General features: G+C 52.3%; 1 protein-coding gene across 8 annotated transcripts in view; it reads right to left on the bottom strand.

Annotated features, from left to right (window-relative positions):
* Positions 1–16,913, bottom strand: part of EFCAB6 (EF-hand calcium binding domain 6) — a 253,969-nt gene that overhangs the window by 17,989 nt on the left and 219,067 nt on the right. The gene's annotated exons all lie outside the window — the stretch shown is intronic.

Below are 16,913 nucleotides of genomic sequence, written 5' to 3' on the forward strand. Positions count from 1 at the left end.
TGAGGAACTTGAGCCAGGAGTCAGAGAGACCAGAGGCAGGACTGCAGGTGCAGACTTGCCTGAAAAGTGGGAGCCTGGGCTGACCAGCCGCAGAGTAGGGAGCAAAGCGACTGAGCCCGCAGGGCAGGGCAAGGGCCGGGCCCGAGGAGGGCACACCTCTTACCCTCAGCCATTCGCTCACTCGGCCTGTCCCCTGGTTTGCTGAACACACACACTGTGAATGTCTGCTCTGAGTGGTGAGGGACTCAATAGGGATGCGGATCCAGACTGCTTTCATTTCCAGCCCTCCGTACGGGCTGATTTATGCTCATGACAGCTGTGATGTGAATGGCATTGTTAATTTATTTGCTTGGCTGTGCCAGGTCTTAGCTGTGGCATGCAAACTCTTAGTTGCGGCATGTGGGATCTAGTTCCCTGACCAGGGATCGAACCCGGGCCCCCTGCATTGGGAGAGTGGAGTCTTAGCCACTGGACCACTAGGGAAGTCCTGTAAATGGTGTTTCTTTTTGTTGACTGCTACCATATCATGCTGCAGCTCCACTCTCGGTTAAGTGTCCTTGAGACTTTGAGACCCTCAGGGATTTAATCCTGGCGAGTGTAGAGTCCTGCAGTTGGAGGCTGCAGGGACCACGGAGCTGGCCTGCTTGCCTAGATCTCATTCTGCACCCCTGGGAGGTGCTTACAGGGCCTGGGGACGCTGTCCATGGTGCTGGGGAGCCCTGAGGAGGGATAGGACCAGTCTGGGCACAGGACAGCTTTCTGCGGGGAGGTGTGAGCCAGGAGGAAAGAGAGGATCTTCTTACTGGATGGCAGGCTGATGGGCTGGCAGTGAGCATGTGGCCAGGTGAGCCAGAGGGGCCTGTGGAGGCCTGCAGCCCACGTTCAGTAACTGCTGATGATCAGTGTGGTGGACAGAGAGACCACAGGAAGAGCAGTGAGTCGAGTTACTGATTGATTCTCAATAGCCCTGGAAATGACAAGGGTTTCTGTGTCTACCCTGGGCACCGAGGAGACTGAAGTTGGAAGGGAGAAGCCGGGGCTAGGGGGCGGGGTGGGCAGAGACTGAGTCCTGAGCCTCCTGCAAGGGTAGTTAGAAGGGCGAGGCCTGCAGCATCTCTTTGCTGCCACTAGGAAAAGGCCCCAGAAGCCAGACCTGTGGTCACCACATCAGCAGGTGGGCTCCTGGAGTTATGAGGAAGGGGTGGGGCCCTGGGGTTGGGGGCGGGGCTGGGCTCCATGAGAACCCAGGGGTAATAAGGCATGAAGGCTGTCCCCACACCAGGGTGGACTCTCAGATACATTGGGTTTCTCCAGTCAAAACCATTAGTGACTGGTGGCTAGAAGGCCGGTTCTTTCAAAGCACCAGCACCTGGCCAGATGATCGCATCCATTCCCCACAACCCATGTGAAAACTTTGTCATGACTCAAGTTCAGCAGTTCCACAGGAGTATGTGGAGTATATGCTACTTTCCTGCAGGACAGAGCAGAACGTTCCTCTACAAAACTGTATCAAACACGGGATGCTGCTGACAACACCATCAAAAGCATGGCTATACACCCTTACAGCACTCATACCACAGCCCACTACATCCTCGACCACCCAAAGGTTAACAGACGCTTTCAGATACATCCATTGGGAGCCATCTGCAAAGTGAATGAACGCCTTTCATTTTTCATCCTAGAAAAAAAAAAGTGATCCTACAGATGCATCTTACACTTTTTCGAACAGTTGGAAACACGCCTCCTGTGTCTAAGTATGAAGGCCTTTCCCTAAACACCGCGAGGGGTGTCATTGATCAGAGAGCAGAGGGATCTTTGCTGGGTGGTTTCCATCCCTATGCTGGTCACACCTGTGGGGCCTGAGGAGGACGTGCCACGGGTGAACATAACTGGAAAGAACACGGGTGTCGTGTTGCGCGGGGCAAGGTGGAGACCCCTCTGACTCTGGCTCTAACTGGCCGTGTGACGTCCACACGCCGCCGAATCAAGTTTTCCTGGGTTTCCTCATTTTTTCCGGGAGGAATCTAGGCTCCCACGAGACGGGGTGTGTGAATGCTCTTTGAAAGTGTTAACACAAAAAACAAATCAGAAATTCTTCTGTTTTAACAATAGATATGGAAGAACTCTAACAAAGTAAAATGGGCAATCTTAGGTTAATATGCTTTAAACTCTAGAGGAAATTGAATCATTTTCTAGCAAGATATAGATTACTAAATTTAACGTAAGTAACATTACGAATAGACAGGTAATCAAAAAAGAAGTTTAAAAAGCTGTTAAAAGAGCTACCATCTATCACTAAAAAGGTGTCAAGCCCTGGAGTGGGTGGGTTGCCATGCTCTCCTCCAGGGGATCTTCCCAACCCAGTCTCTGCCTTGCAGGCAGACTCTTTACCATCTGAGCCACCAGGGAAGCCCAAGAATACTGAGGTGGGTAACCTATCCCTTCTCAAAGGGATCCTCCTGGCCCAGGAACTGAATCAGGGTCTCCTGCATTGCAGGCGGATTCTTTACCAGCTGAGCTACCAGGGAAGCCAGATAATTTTTACATTAGTCAAATTATTCCAGAACACAAAAAGGGATATATAGTATTCCAGTTCATTGTATATTACCCTAACACAAAAATATAATCAAGAAAACACTTGAAAAATATGAGCCAATCTAGTTTATGGACATAACGGCAAATATAACAAAACTTTTTTTAAAACCATTTTTTTAGGAATATTTAGTGCTGTGTTTTAAAACGGCACACCAAAATCAATTAGGGTTTATTCCAAGAATTAGGAAGTTTTCCTTATAATTAGCAAAGGTCACATATCAACACATGGCAAAGTTCATCTATCAAAATTTGGCAGTCATTCCCGATAAAATGGTATAGAATAGAAAAGTACACACATACTATCCAGGAATAAAATGAACATCTTAAACACAAGAGTATTAATCAGACACTATCTGTCAATGTGTGCCATGGGTGAGATATGAAGCATTTCCATTAAAGTTAGAAACAAGACAGGCAGGCTCACTGCCAGTTCTGCTGGTCACATTTTTAGAGGCTCTAGCCTTTGAAATAAGACAAGAAGATGAAATAAATAGTTGAAAACAAATGTTGAAAAACAACATTTATCATTACTCTTGGGTATGATTGTACAACTAGAAAATCTCAACACAATTATGAAAGCGGCTGAATTAAAGTAAAAAATGCAGAAAACGTAATACCTTTTTTCTTATACAATAAATACAACTAGTTAGAAATTATCTCATAAAAAAATCCACATTAATGACAAAGCTATTGAATACTTTGGGATAGATTTCATCTGAAAGGCATGAGACCTATATGAAGAAAGCCAGACACATTCTACTGAAGGTTATCAAAGCAAGACTGGACTAAAAACAGACACATACCATGTTTCTGGATGTGAAGACTCCATTTCAGAAGAGAAAACCTTTTTCAAATTATAAATAAATAAAACTCTAGCAAAAATCACAATGGCTATTTGGAGGGGGGGAGACCCATTAGACACAGATATTAAACGTAATATAGAGACATAAATATGTGAGATTTGCCACGGAATTTTTGGAAGAGGCTAGCAATGATGTTTCTGAGTCACCAGATATCAAAACACCACAAACTTGATATAAACAGAACAATAGAATGAGATCAGTAAGGCCCAGGATATACAAGCAGAACAGTGGACACCTACTCAGGCTGTTCAGGAGTGAGAAGGAAGTCTCTTCTGTGACTGAGCCCTTACTTCACAAAGCCCATTGTTACAAACTTACAAAGGCAGCAGGAAGGAGGAGGTGTGGTACACACACGATGGAGTAATAGGGTGGAGTATTGCTCAGCCATAAAAAGGAACATTTACATTGTTCTGGCATTTACAGTGCCATTTGAGGCGACACGCATGGACCTGGATACTGTCGCACTGAGTGAAGTGAGTCAGGCTGAGAAAGACAATTACCATATGACATCACTCATATGTGGAGTCAAAAAAAAAGGAGCAGGGTACCGTGTGGTCTGGTTGACTCCAAGAGACCTTTGGATGAGGGCAGCCCTCCTAAGCAAGACTGAACATCCCAGTTTCATAAAGGGAATTCTCTCTTCCCTCTTGAGTTAACAGCTTCAGAATACCATCCCCCCGAGGTCTGCATCTCAGCAAATGGAAACTGGCCCAGTGGCCCAGCCTGCCTGGAGTCCTCTGTGATGCATCCATCATGCAATCTGCCTATCATCTATCGTCCAAACCTCGCCAACATCCCAGTGGCCCCAGGCCCAGTGCGTACCTGGAAGCTGACTGCTCCACCCTCACCTCCTGGTCCAGGCCCCCATCATCTTGCCACAAATCACAGCCTCCTTCCTTCCACCCTCAATCTGTTAAAAGTACACACGCATGAGCATCACATGCACATACGTGTTAGCACTTGTTCTCTGGGCAGAGGGGTGGGGGAGGGCCGAGCCATAATCAAAAAGCCAGCATCATTTTCCCCTGAGGACAATCTCTATAAAGTGCAAGTCAGATCATGCACAGCTCTCCAATGGCTCCCCACGTTGCTTGGAGCAACTGGCAGGGCATCACAATGGCCGCCAGCCCGCCCACTGGGACCTCTGACCTCACTCCGTGCCAGCCTCCCGCTAAGCTTCATACACACAAGCTCGTTCCTGCCTCAGGGCCTTGGCACTTGCTGTTCCTGCCCTCCCCTCAGGCTTTCCACACATTCCTGAGCCGAACGACACGTTTATTCCCGCTCCCTTTTCTTTCTCCTTCTCTGTCCCACGTTCCGCTCTCTGATCCACCTTATATTTAACCTAATTTTCTGCATCCCAACAGAAAATAAACTTCAAGGCCAGGGCTCCGGTCTTTTGCTCACTGCTGAGTCCCCGAGTGCTTTAAAGAACCCGGCACACATTGGGGCCTTGATCTTTGTTCAAAGAAAGAATGGATCAGCAGTGTCACCAGCACAGCCAATCAATCAAATGATGGCTCTGCACGGCCACCCCGGGTCTTCTGTTAAAAAGCTCTGGTCTAGAGGCGTCCCTGGTGGTCCAGTGGTTGAGAATCTTGCCTTCCGGGGCAGGGGACACAGGTTCACCCCGCGGTCTGGGAACATCCCACAGGCTGTGGAGCAGCTAAGCCCACGTGCCACAACTGCCGAGCTGGCGCTCCAGAGCCTGCGCTCTGCAACAAGCAGCCACTGCTACAGGAAGCCGGCAACCACAACTGAGAGCAGCCCCGCTGATCACAACCAAGGAAAAGCCCACGTGCCGCAAAGAAGACACAGTGCGGCCAAAAGTGAAATAATTATTTAGAAAACTTTATCACTCTTTAAAAATAAAATGGAAATGAAACCAAGGTTCCGTTTGTTTTTCTTCTAAGAAACACAAATTTCTGGAGTGACAATATCAGGGTTGGGAAAGGTAGAATAAGGTAGGTGGAGCCACGCAAGTGCCTGTCCTTCCACCTGGCACCTGCCCTTTGAAGACTCTCCTCAAGGAAGTAAACAAGATGAATTCATGAAATCACGATCACTACAGTATTATTTGGAGAAGGAATTGGCAACCCACTCCAGGATTCTTGCCTGGAGAATCCCGTGGACAGAGGAGCCTGGTGGGCTACAGTCCATGGGGTCGCAAAGAGTCGGACACGATTGAGCGACTAACACACACACACAATATTATTTACACAGTTCACAAAAAATTAGCAACACTTTAGAGGTCAAAATTGTCTAAATCAGGAGAATGGCTAAATAAACCATAGTACTTCTACAATGCAGCTATTTAGAAGGCTTCAAGAAATAGTTTAACAGTATGGTAAAATGTTTGCAATGTGCAAATTGGTCCACATGACCACACACACGCACACATGTGCACACACACACCAGCACTAACGCTTGCTCTCTGGAGGAGGAGTAAGACAGGGCAGGGGTGGGCAGACGACTGGGGCTCCTGAGCTGCAATCTTGCCTCTCCTGCGGGTTGGGGTCTGGAGGTCAGGAGGCAGGGACGGCTTGGTGGCAAGCAACGCAGAGGAGGGGCAGGGGTCCGGGAGCCCTGCTCGGTGTGACTGCCCATCTCTGCCTGGGCAGGAAATCACAGCGACACGGGGGTCACAGTGAATCCCAGAGGGTCCGGGGGGAGGGGCGGGAGGGGGGGCGCCCGAGCACCTGAGCCAGGCATGTGACCCACACGCGGGTGATGCACCCAGAGAGGACTAACACTCAACGCACGCCCATAATGGCTGCATCGAGCCATCCACAGACACCCCTGGAGCGTCTGCTGCATGCCAGGCTCTTCTGCTGATGCGCGGGAGATGGAAGTAAAAGATGATCCTTAAATAGCCTCTGCCAGGGGAGGGTCTTGGGGCCGGGGAGAGAGAGGAGAGCCAGTTTCACAGGTGAGCAGAGATTATGAGACGGGTCGTGTACTCTCGACACAGCTGATGGGAATGGCTCCCTGAGGAGGAAGCCTCAGAGCCCGGAGGTGAAGGAGGCACAGATCCTCATGAACCTCACGCGGCAAGCTGGCGTGAAGGTCGGGGGAGCAGCGCTGGCCTCCTGCGCCCCCAGTTCTCTTCCCCAACTTCCCCAGAGCCACACCAGGGGCCAGGCTGAGGACGCAGAGAGGGAGGGCGACTCCGGTTTGTCCCAAGGCTGGTTTCACGGCCGGTCGGGGAATATGCTTGGGCTGCCAGCAGAGATGATTACTTGTGTTCACGGCAGAAAACCTGGAAACTACAAACAGGGCACAAACCGAAACAAAGGTCGTGGGGGCCCCGCCCCCAGCGGCACCACGGCCGTCGCCCTGGTGCCCGTGGGACCAGCCTGGGACCGGAAGGTCCCCGGGCCCCAGGCACGCAGTCCCAGCCCGCCCCACCCCGTGCCACCCGGGGCACCCACTGGCCTCGGGAGGGCAGGGCCTCCCGGCTCACCCATTGGGGCACTGGGCTTGACGCGGTCAGGAGTCCATGTTCTGCTCCCTTTTTTGCAAAGCCGCGCTCCGAGTGATTGGAGACGCTGGGGAGGAACAGATGGCTCTTGGTCTGGCGCTTTTGTGTCCCTGGCACTTGTCACATGACCGTTCTATCTGAATGGGGGAAAATAGGGCTTTTTCTATAACTGGAAGCAGTGTTTCTCCTCATCAGAAAAGACACCACTATCTTCAGATGCAAATGTCACTTCCCAAAACCAACTACGCTTTACATAAAAGGCCTCCTCAGGATAGGGATCGCAGCTGCAAGACAGAGCTTGGGGAAAGGATGGGGCGTCGGGTGCCGGCTTCCGTCCCCATGACTGTGTGGAGTGGGAGCGGTGGGCCCACTCCTCCTGCAGCCGTCATCTGACAACTGGATGCTCGCAAGGCTCTTCTGGTGACTTTACAAATGAGAAAAAAAAAAACAAACAATAGTGGAATCTTATGTACACGGGTCTGACCCAATTACAGGATGATTTCCATGTTTGGAAGGAATCCTCTCTCATTTTTTCAAGGGTATTCGTATAGAACTTTGTTTTACTAAACGCTTGTCCCTCTTGATATCACAGAGAAATATAGACCACCTGTGCAGAAAAAAAACTCCCGGTCCCCTTTGTGACTACCCAGCAACAGTAGCACAATACAGAAAAGGAAGAATGCGCCAAGATACGAAGCACACGGTCAGCAAAGAACCAGCTGATAACATTGCGCTTCTGTGGGGCTTTTCTTGGACTCAAATGTAGCCACGTAGCTCATTTAGTAAAAACCAAGCTTTACAGTGAAATCCAGTGGTTCTAAATCCTGCTACTGCTTGGACTCACCCAAGAGGCAGCTCCAACCAGTGCGGGGTCAGAAGGAGGCAGCCTGGATTGGGGGGTCAGAGGGAGGCGGCACGGACTGGGGGGTCAGAGGGAGGCCTGTGCTGAATTCCCAGAGCCCCCTCTTCTGCCCCAGCTCAGAGCCCCTCCGCTACCCCCACAACCCCGACATCTCTGATGCCGCCTTCTGCTCAAACTGGGGTGTCTCCAAGCGCAGACAGTGCTGGGTGACCATTGGGGGGAGCTTACAGGCTCAGTGCAGGGCCCCCCAGACCCTGTCCGTCCCCCTGGGGCTCAGGCCGCACTTGCCATCATCACTCAGCGCCTGACACGGAACAGGAAGAAGGGACGGTTGCACACGCCTCTGGAGCACTGCCAGGGAAGCCACACCAGGAACCCTAGTTTCGGCTGACTTGGATCGAGCTGAAGGGGGTCAGAGGCTGGGCCGGTCCAGCGGAGGGGCCCGGGGTGGACGGTGAGGACTGCTCACGGTCAACCGAGGGCTTCAGCGCCGGCCAGGGCTGAACGGAGCTCCGCGTGGGCTCTTTCTGGTGGCCTCGGGCGAGACACACACCCTCCGCCATCCCTTTACCCACGGGGATAAAACCCGAACTGTCTCCAAGGGCAGCCTCAGATCTCAACAAGATGACACACGCAGTGCTTCACCCGATGGCTGGCTGACACGGATGGCCTTCTTGCTGCTCCTGCCGCTTTTTTAAAGAGACATTTTGGCCTGAGTCAAGAGGTGGGGCAGACATGGGTTTGAGTCCTGGCTCCTGGCTGCCACAGTCTCTGTCACAAGTCATCAGAGGGGAGAGGCACGTGGCGCCTGCTCTTGCCTGCAGGTTAAGCCAACCTGCCTGGGATGGAAGCCTGGTCTAGATGTGGTCACACATCCTGAGGCGGGGGAGAACCTGGTCTTCTAACCAGCAGCCTCAGGCCTGCCGTGGGCTCAGATTCGGGATGGCCAGGGTACAGCTCTGCTCTCCCATCTTCCAGCTTGGCCTTATGCAGGCACCTCACTTCTCTGGGCCAAGGCTCTCCGTCTATAGTGTCATGCCAGCCACACCAGTCGGAGGGAACTCCCCATGAGAATCACTCCAGAAGATAGGGGAAAAACAGGGAGCACCCCACTGATTCAGGAATTAGCTCTGGCTCTGCTGTAGGGAACTCATATTTGAAGGGGGTTGTGGGTTTGATCCCTGGGACAGGAAGATCCCCTGGAGGAGGGCATGGCCACCCACTCCAGTATTCTTGCCTGGGAAATGCCACAGACAGAGGAACCTGGCTGGCTGCAATCCATGGGGCTGCAAAAGAGGTGGACATGACTTAGCAACTGAGCTTGCATGCACGGGGAAACCCCAAGGGAGAAGCCTGTGCCCTGCAGTTCACAAAAGCTGGGGAAAGTTAGCCAAGGACGAGAATCAGTGACACAGGGCAGGGTGTGCTCTGGACGGCTCACTGACCCGGGAACTCTGTTAGCTCGCGTTCGGCTTCATTGTACTCTCATTCAATAGCTCTATTAAGGGAGTGATTTTAGAAAAGAGCCTTCTAGTACCCTGTCAATAAATTGTATCCAGCCTCGTCTTGGCTGACTTATCAGTTTTCCATGACACAGTATCTAAGCAACTTCTCCAGACAACAGGGAAGCGAGAACACGGCAGGGAGGGCGGGCGAACTGTCACGAAATCCAGTGCAGCTGGAGACGGAGACACGTGGGTGTATGCTTCCTGGAGGCACGGGGCACTCAAGGCCTGCTTCCTCAGCTCCTGTCTCCACGGCCTTTGCCATGCGGCTCCGGGTTTCCTCCCACCGAAGAGCTGAGAATATTTCCCTATCCCACAGCTTTGCACTCAGCCCTACGACTGCTTTGGCCAAGGGAATGTCAGCAAGTGCCATGGGGGCGAAGCATTAAGAAGCCTTTGCGTGATCGGCAAGCCCCCCTGTGTCTGTGGTGCTGTCTTGAGAGGAGCTGAGCTGCTTCACTCTGGTCCAAGGGAGCAGAGACATCCCAGGGAGGCCACCAGAGCTGAGCCCGGGCCAGCCAGCCCACATGCAAAAGCTGAACAAGTGTTTACAGTCCTGGAGGCGCTGGGGCTCTTTGTTACGCAGCGACAGCTGACTGATTCAGTTCTGAATTTCTGGTTAGTGAGAAATAAAAGGGACTGCGCTCAGACTACAGAGAAGGTGGCCTTTTGGCTGTCACTGCTCCTTGACGATGGTCACCAGATGTCATTCGTCCTGTGGGTGTCAAGGTGGCCTTTACCTGGCTGGGTCCACATGGTTTAGCAAGGTCTGCTTCAGCTCTCAGGTTAGAATCACGTCAGTATATTGATTTAACTCTTAGGAAGGATATAATTAAGCTAATCAGACTGCATGATTCTTCTACTAAGTTTTGTTCTGAATACTTAGGGAGACAATTAAACAGTTTTTTTCCCATGATTCCTTAGAGGAGGGGTAAAAAAAAATCCTGAAATTTCATACAGAATAAGAACACAGCAGGTAGCAAAAACTCCTAATTAGAAATACTCGGTAAAGAATTCTTCCACTTCCTTTTAAAGAACAGTGTAATTACTTCTAAGAATTGAAAAATTGCTTCATTTGATCAAATATTTTGATTAGCAAAGAAATTAATTGTACTGTATCTTCATTTGTATTTACAGTGAATTAATGAATGCTAAAAATAACAACAGCAGCAAAACTGCCTGTCAAAAAAAAAGATAAAACATTTAAAAAATCTAGATGAAAATAAAGTGAAAGCTCTGTGTGCAAACGTGCTGATACAGAGGCCTCCCGCTGGATCAAGGAACCAACTTCGGCAACTCCCAGGGACCCCTGCTCACAGGGCCAAGGGTGGATGCTCGGGTATCGGGAGGTCTGGAGGCCTTAGTGATGGACGGATTGGCCTTGGCAATTCAGCACGCTGCGTGCAGAAGTGAGGGAGATACGCCAGAACTGCGGGTACCACTCGGGTTTCCTGGGGCATGACGCTGCCAACCCTGGGGTCTCTGACCAAGCAGGGATTCTTTCTGGGTGATAAACAGATGCAGATCTGGAGATTTCAGCTTCCTTTTCCTTTGGAAAGGCTACACTCAAGCCAAGCTTCAAGCCAACTGAACCGAGGCTTACTGAGACCCGGTCCTAGGAGCCACCTTTTGCTGTGCTCTTTCACCCAGGCTCTGAGCTGCAGCCTTGCGGAAGCTCCTCTGACCCTCTCCTTGCCCTTGGGGGCAGCTGTGTCATCCCTGTTTCTAGACAAGTAAGTGGGGCTTCTCCCTGAAGAGATCAGGACCTGGGCTGCTCCCCTGTGAGCTGATGATGGAGCTCAAGATGGCCTGACTTCAGAGCTGTGCTCTCCCATCCTCCCGTGACCCCAGCCCCCACCACACGCACGAGTACAGAGCCTACCCGAGAAAGGCATCAACACAGACTGAGGGCTACTGCGGGCCTGTCCCAGGCTCGGGGACTTGAACGGCTGAGGCCAGCCCCTGCCTGGAGAAGCTGATGCTTTGGGATGCCCGTGGAGGCAAGCACGGGGGAGACCCACCCCAAAGCCCTGCCCCACGGCCTCCCTCCCAGACCCTCTGTCCCGGCCTCGCATCCCCCTCCCTCTCCTTGTCCTCACCCCGGCCCCAAACCCACACTCCAGCTGTTCCCAAAGTACAGGTTTCCCATCTTGGGTCTCTGCACGCACTCATCCTGACACCTAACCCTAACACCTGGGAAGCCCATCTCCCGACGTCCAGACGCACTGCGAGCTCGTTAGAGAGCCCTTTCTGCCTCCTCTGCCCTGACCATGTAGACCGAGGGCCTCCCGCTCAGGCTCCCTTCCTCTCCACAGCTCAACATTCGCAGAGGGTCCATTTGATATGTCTGCAAACACCCAATCCATAGACCCTTTGGTAGCACGAAATTGCCATAAAATGCAAAGAAACAGAGGAAACACTTGAGCTACCCCTGTGACCCTTTAATGATTCAATAAACTCCTGGCTGAAGTCATTTATGAAACTATGAAAATGAATTCTTCCACCCAAATAAATTACACACTGTATAATCACATCATTACTGAACATTGTACACTAAGCAGGCACTCAGTGAAGGAGGATAGAATGAAAAATAATAATAATGCAGACATTTGGTGTTGGCTATGTTCAGGACCATGCAAAGCTCCTTCCACATTAACTTGCTTAACCAGAATAGCAATCCTGTACGGTGGACACTCAGACACTCAGACTGACAGCAGCAAGCTGAGAGCGGGGCCCTGGTGCTAGTTGGATTTCTAATCCCAGCCCTGGTGCTTCTAGCTGTGCGGCTGGGAATACATGCTGAAGCTCTCTGTTCCTGTTGCCTGCTCTGTGGTGCTGGAGAAGACTCTTGAGAGTCCCTTGGGCTGCAAGGAGATCCAACCAGTCCATTCTAAAGGAGATCAGTCCTGGGTGTTCATTCATGAGTTTGAGTCAACTCCGGGAGTTGGTGATGGACAGGAGGCCTGGCGTGCTGCAGTCCATGGAGTCGCAAAGAGTGGGACACGACTGAGAGACTGAACTGAACTGAACTGAAAAGGTTCTTAGGAGGATGAGCTGAGTTAATTCAGGTAAAGTGCCTGGAACAGGGCTGGGCTCACAGCACATGCCCAGTGGGTATCAGCCTCTGTTTGGACGTTGGTATCTGACTGTGGGTGGCAAGAAGATGCAGGAGCTGGCCGGGCAGAATCACCAGGGAGGTGGCGCGCTTCCTCCTCCCAGTCTCTTATCAGGGACCATTCACATTCAGGCCTCAGTGAAGGCTGAGAGGTGGAGCTTTCTGGTTCCTTAACGAATGGGCGGAGCCATCTCTGCCGGAGTAGTCCTCGCCCCTGGGGAGGTTTGTGCGTGGTCACCTGTCCTCCCACCAGCCTGGACACCAGGGCTGGCCCAGGGCCTGGCACATCGTTGCTCATGTTTGCTAAACGTGGGGAGGTAAGCTCCCAGTTGAATGGGGCAGTTAAAGGCAGAACCCAAGCAGCTCCCCTCTAAGCCAGACACGCGTGTACACGGTAACAATTAAGACACAAGTGCCATCCTGGATTTGCTCTGCAAGGCCTGCTTGGGACAACAACTTCTTGGATTGACTTCTAGCTTCCTGATACGGTCACGACCTTGTAGAATCAGTAGTACAGCTCAGTGCTGGTGTTTAACTGATCCAAACACGGCAATTGAATTGGATCACAAATCCCTAGAGGGACGAAATGAGTGAGGGTCTCTGGGGCAGGCTACACCACAGTCTGCTTACTTGAACAGGCAGAGAGTGTCTCGCCCAGGTAGGAATAGGGAGGGAGTGCCAGCCCGGATACCAGGGGAATGCTCGTGAGGCACTGGAGGAGCTGCCCAGGGCCCCCTGGAGATGGGCTGAGGCTGGCCCTGCTTGCGGTGTGCGGGCTCAGGTGGCTGCAAGCCTGGCACGGCCTCTTTGCTTTTCTGCAAGACGTGTGGAGACCAGGCTGAGTTTGCTTTGGCGGGCGAGCCCATCCTGCTTCCAGCCGGGGCCCATCTGGCAGCTGCTAGAGCAGCAGGTGCCCAGTCCTCCCGACTGCCCACCCTCCTGAAAGCTGGTGAAGGCGCGGGTGGCGGGGCTGCACTGCTCTTCCTTCCGACTGGAAGCTCCAGGTCCAGGTGGGGCCCTGGACTGTGGGGTGCTTCAACCACTTCGGTTTGGGAGAACTGGGTTTTTTGCAGGTGGTGCTCGGGGTAAAGAAACCGCCTACCAATGCAGGAGACAAAAGAGACTCGGGTTCGATCCCTGGGTTGGAAGATCCCGAGGAGGGCATGGCAACCCACTCCAGCGTTCTTGCCTAAGAGAATCCCATGGACAGAGGAGCCCAGTCCATAGGGTCATAAAGAGTCAGACACGACTGAAGCAACTTAGCACGAACACATGCATTTTAACCTCGTGAGAAGGACAGTGCGTCACGCTGACTGGTGGTCAGGTAACCCGAGCAGGTTGGCCCCTGACTGCTCCTCTGGTGTGACGGTGTCATTTCATTCCACGCGGTTGACTCCGTTTCTTTTCCTTTAGCTCAGGCACGGTGGCCCAGAGCCCCTCACCCTGCACTCTCACCAAGGTCACCCCAAGTGTCCAAGTGACCTGAGTTATCCCTCCCAAGCTGTGTCCTCGACCGTCTCCAGGACAACAATAACAACAGGTAGCAAGTATTCCATTGGAAGTGGAAAGTGAGTGAAATTTAGGGGAAACATTCAAAAATCCCCAAAATTATATCTAGAGCACTTGGATTTTTTTTTTTTTGGCATCAGGGGAAAGAGTAAATAACTGGAATGGCATATCTTAATAATTTCTTTAACTTATTTCCAATAATCTTTGGGCCTTTTCCTGAAAAGGAAATGTCCCCATTCTTTACAATATTCATTAAAAATACATGGATACCATTATACTTACAATAAAAAGATAAATAATTCAAAGTAACACTGTTGGCAACTAATATAAGCGTGATGCTCATGAAAGATTACAACCATTTTGATGTGGGTTACGGTCTCTTCTTTGGTTGAAAACTATAATCTTAAATTCTCCCTTAGGAAAAAAATCATCTCCAAGTTGCTTAACCTCTCACTGGATAAGTTTAGAGGTGATATATTATAAACACCAGGTAAGGACTGATCTCACTGGGTCTCGGTTAGCTAAAATGTGGCAAAATAATTACTCTGCATTGAATAAGGATGCGCTTTGTTAAAAATTCCATTATTTCCATGGTAATAAAGTAGAAAGATTTTATACGGGTTCCTACTGTGTCTTTTAAAAATTCTATGTCTGCTCTGAGCATTATTTTATATTCACAAAGGATGCTGAAATTTCACTTTAAGACTTAAATGTTAAACAGAAATGATTTTCTAAAAACAAGGTGATACTCTATATAGCTCGCACGTAGCTTTTTGAAGGTAAAATGTTTTTCCCAGAAGTGAAAAAGAGGTATTTGCTGAGGGCAGACACTCAGGTGACATCTCTCCCAGCTTGCGAGAATCTTACGAGAAAGGTGTCGGTGCTGAGGTCCACGGCTTGTCCTGGTTAATCTTTCTTTACTTTGCAACCGAGGCCTCAGGACTGCTTCAGTTTTGATAATACCTCCTTGCTCCTCTTTGGTGCCACCTAGGCGAGTGCGTCTCATCCTGACTCTGGCCGGCAAAGCTGACCGGTGCCTGCCTCGGTGGTCAGCAGCTTGTGGGCTCGGGGCTGGGTGGTGGTGCAGGGTCCCTGGCGGGGACACGGGGCCCACGCTTGGAGCCGATGCTAGGATGGTCGATCTGTACTGGCTGTGCACCCCCCTACTTTGAGGAGCGCTTCAGGGGTGCGCCACGGTGCAGCGGGGGCCGAAACGCCAGGGCTCAGCTGCACCCTGGGATCTGGAAAGTTCCGCAGCATTTGGTGTGATGGGAGCTGAGGCGCTTTTCCCCGCAGTGTGTGATGGACACAGGAGACGGATCTATACAGGTTTGGGGGGCATTTGGCCCCCATCTAAGAGACGGGTGAAGCCACCGTCTACGCTCCGGGTGCTCCTAGCTCCCTTAAGCCTTTCGCGACGCCTCCCCTACCTTTGCAGCTATCCCTGCTCCAAGAGCGGATTCAGTGCAGCTGGGGATTATTCACAGCGAACTTCCTCTGCAAGGAGAGGTCCCGACCGCCTTAATTACATTTCGGTAATCTCCTTTTAATTACTTGCCGCCCGTGCATCCCCTAGAGGAAGGGATGGCTGGTGTCGTATTTAATGAGCTCGAGGAGGATGCATTAACTGTTCCTGTTGTTAGTTAACTTCTTTTCCTTCTGTCAAGAATGGTCGTCAGTCCGCGACTAGACTTCCGAAATCGCCACCAGGTATGGGCAGGGTCCTGGCTCGTCCACAGCCGCCTTGCCATCCCAGTCCACCCTCGTGGGAGCCGACTACGTCCCCGCTGAGACATCTCCAGGGTCTGGGACCTGAATTCTGGAGCGAGGCGTGCGGGGCCCAGGCGGTCTGCCCCTGCCCCCTTCCCCATCAGCAGATGGACGTGCCCTGAACATCCAAGGTCCCCCTGTGCCTCACCCTTCAGGTCAGCAGTCCCAGCCTCAACTTGCTCTTCTGGTAAAGGGACCTCCATCTTCACACCCACTCCCCGAGCCAGTTCAAGGGCTGATACCATTTCAGCCCAGGCGCCTAGTGCACGCGGACGGGCAGAGCAGGAGGGCCGAGCAGTGGGCTGGGGCGTGCCCGGGTGCCTGCTGCAGCCCCTCCAGCCCCCTGGCCCCATCTGTCTTGAAGCACACTTCCTGCCGTCACCCGCGTTACAGTTAGTCCTAAAGCCTCCTCTTAGGAATGTTCGGCAAGGTGCTTCCGGAGGCGCAGGGGACTCCGAGATGAGGTCGGGGGAACGAGCATGGTGGGAAGCAGGGGGCAACACTCGAGGCTCTGGGAACAGCCCCCCCTCGCCATGCTCTGGGCTCAGGGACTCCAGAGCCGGCAGAGATGCTCAGAGGGACCTGTGAGCAGGGATGGGCCTCCTCCGCTGCCAATGGTGCAGCCTCTGGATGGGGCCCGTGAGGACTCCGCGTGGCCAGTGGGGCCCGCGGGAAGGGTTTGGGCACGTTCTCATGGGTGTTTGGCAAGGACACGCTGTAGCAATTGGAGGCCTGGAAGCCACTATGAGTCCCGTGATGGGGCGTCGGTCACACCGACGGCCCAGGACACCTGTCCCCCTGCTCCGTTCCTCAGTCACAGGGCTGCTCCTGACTCACTCTCTCAGCACTTATTCTCTCTCTCTCGCCAGCACGTCCCTCCCCTGGGCACGCCGGCCTCCCTGCTGGCCCCCGCCCGAGTCTTCTCCCCTGAGGCCCCGCATGGTCACGACACTCTTCTCCCCAAACCTTCCCTGGGTCTCCACGCGGTTCAAAGTGCTACGAGGCCGCCCACCCCATCGCTCCCTGGGCGCCTGCTACTAACCCTCTCTGCCCTGCCCCTCGCCCCAGCCCAGGCAGCCCAACCTCAAGCCAGCCGGGCTCTTCAGGGTGCCCCCCCACAACCAGAGGTCACGCGGCTCCCTCCCTCCTCTCCGCTGGGTCTCAGCTCAGACGTCCGCTTCTCACCAGGCCCTCCTCTGCCCAGCTTTATCTG

Source organism: Bos taurus, chromosome 5 (genome assembly GCF_002263795.3).
Source record: "Bos taurus isolate L1 Dominette 01449 registration number 42190680 breed Hereford chromosome 5, ARS-UCD2.0, whole genome shotgun sequence".
NCBI lineage: Eukaryota > Metazoa > Chordata > Mammalia > Artiodactyla > Bovidae > Bos > Bos taurus.